This window comes from Rhamphochromis longiceps, linkage group LG20 (genome assembly GCF_057381845.1).
Source record: "Rhamphochromis longiceps isolate RC_006_pf linkage group LG20, R_longiceps_female_GT1.1, whole genome shotgun sequence".
NCBI lineage: Eukaryota > Metazoa > Chordata > Actinopteri > Cichliformes > Cichlidae > Rhamphochromis > Rhamphochromis longiceps.
The window spans coordinates 39,323,847-39,326,346 of NC_140576.1; the positions used below are offsets into that span (position 1 = coordinate 39,323,847).

General features: G+C 48.7%; 1 long non-coding RNA gene across 1 annotated transcript in view; it reads right to left on the minus strand.

Moving 5' to 3' along the window:
* Positions 1–90: 90 nt before the first annotated feature.
* LOC146645965 (uncharacterized) overlaps positions 91–2,500 on the minus strand; it is a 12,550-nt gene continuing 10,140 nt past the window's right edge. Inside the window, exon 5 of the long non-coding RNA XR_014909162.1 lies at positions 91–264. This is a non-coding gene — a long non-coding RNA (uncharacterized LOC146645965). The remainder of the gene's footprint in view (positions 265–2,500) is intronic.

Here is a 2,500-nt window from a genome sequence, read left to right on the forward strand (position 1 = left end):
GAAAAACAACAGAAATCAGGATAGATTTTAATGTCAGGAGATGCCCTGTGATGCTGGGGCCATTGTGTAAGATTGGAATGTGTACCAGTGGCTGGTGGGTGGTCCTTGAAGGTCCCGGGAGGAGGCGGCGAGGAGGCAGCGGGTGGCTGGGCTTGAGCTGTGGATCAGGGACGTCATTAATTCTGCCTGGTGCTGCGTGTGCCCTGTGCAGCTTGGATGTCTGCCGCTGACGCTCTGTGGTTCCTGTTCCTGTCATAAAAGGCCCTGTACAAGGGGAGAAGAAATGCATCATTGGTTACCAAAATAAAACAGTGTCTTTCTGCCTGTGTCATTCTGTTTGGTTTCTTTGAGCGTTTGTTTCTTAAATACACAGCAAGTGTCACTCTCTCTCTCTCTCTCTCTCTCTCTCTGTCTCTCTCTCTGTCTGTCTCACACACACACACACACACACACACACACACACACACACACACACACCAAAGCACACACACACACACACACAGACACACACAGACACTGTGAGGTTTGCAGTGCAAAATTTGAATTTTAGTGCATGGTGATTTGTCTCCCTCCAGTGGCCCACGGCAGGTATGATGAGGCTTAAATGATAGGTTATGGGGAAAAAGCCAGGAGAGGATGGGACAAAAGTGGAATAACTGAAAAAGTAAGAGGTGTAGAGGGCTGATGTTGGTGTCTAGGTGGGGGTTTTGGTGGGTGCCGGACGCTGTGGCGAAGAGGCCACGCCGATGGCTTCTTCGGTTCTGGAGATATGGCGAATCGGACCAAAAAGGATGGGACAAAAGGGTCCCAGTCGGAGAAAGGAAGGTGCAGAGGGCCTGGTTCCACTGGCATTGCGTTGCCCGTGTGCGGGCGCATCCGCAGGTGCCCAACATGGCATGGTTCAGAGTACCTTTGCAGGAGGCTTAGGGATAGGGTTAGGTTAGGGGGTAATAGCCAGAATTTGACGGAATAAAATGGAATAACTGGGAAAGTAAGTGTCGTAGAGGGATGAAAGTTGTGTCTACGGGGGGGTTTCGGGGTGCTCCGGACACCCTGGTGAAGACCCCATGTCGATAGCACCAACGGTTCTGGACTTGGTGTAAATGGGTCAAAATTTGACGGAATAAAAAGGTCAAAGTGGCAGATAGGAGTGTCCGATCGGGCCGATTCCACCACCACTGTACTCAGCAGGCCCTGCCGGGTCGTTAGACACGCAGCATGGCAGGGATCGGTGACATAACATGTAGCAGTTTCCCTTCACAGAAGCGTCTGCAGCAGGTGGGTGGAGGAGGAGGCAGCAGAACCAGGCCTTTGGAGCACTGTGTCATCTCCTGGTCCTGATGCTTTGAATCTCCCTCTCTGTCTGTCTGTCTGTCTGTCTGTCTGTCACACACACACACACACACACACACAGAAGCTGGTCAAGTGCTGTGCAACTGGGATTGCACCTGTCGTCCACAGGAGGGCGCCTAGCTGGGAAGTCCAGTACATTCCATATTAAAGTTGTTGCAAGTGCATTTTTTGTGTAAAAGACAGACAGACAGACACACACACACACACACACACACACACACACACACACACACACTGTAAGGTCTGAAGTGCAAAATTTGAATTACATTCCTTTGTATCTCTCTCTCTCTCTCTCTCTCTCTCTCTCTCTCTCTCTCTGTCTCTCTCTCTCTCTCTCTCTCTCTGTCAACACACACACACACACACACACACACTGTAAGGTCTGAAGTGCAAAATTTGAATTACATTCCTTTGTATCTCTCCCTCTCTGTCTCTCTCTCTCTCTGTCTCTCTCTCTGTCAACACACACACACACACACACACACACACACACACACACACACACACACACACACACACCAAAGCACACAGACAGAAGCTGGTCACAACTGCTGTGCAACTGGGATTGAACCAGGGGGGCTCCCTCTGCTGGCTCAATGCGGTACAAAGTGTCTGAAGGAGTTATACCGGCGAAAATAACATCTTTCAATTGCATGTTTGGTCCACAGGATGGCGCCTAGCTGGCAAGTCCTGTACATTGCATATTAAAAGTTGTTGCAAGTGCACTCACATGTATTTTTTGTGTAAAAGAGACACACACACACACACACACAAGCTGGTCAGCTGCTTTGCAACTCAATGCGGTACAAATCGACTTGTGTGCCTCTTTTTCTCTTTGGGTTTTCTGTGTGTTTTTTTAAATTTTTAAATCCACAGCAAGTGTCTCTCTCTCTCTCTCTCTGTCTGTCTCTCTGTCACACACACACACACACACACGCTCAATGGAGTATAAAATAAAGACCGGGGCAGTTCTCTCACTGGAGTCTCTTAGAGTGGAGGCTGCCCTTGCTAGCAAGAAGTTCTGTGTGTTTCTCTTCTCTGAGTCTTTACTGAAGAAGTGTTTTATAACATTTTCCTTAACAACTGACATGTGTTTTTTGTGTAAAAGAGAGAGAGACACACACACACACACACACACACACACACA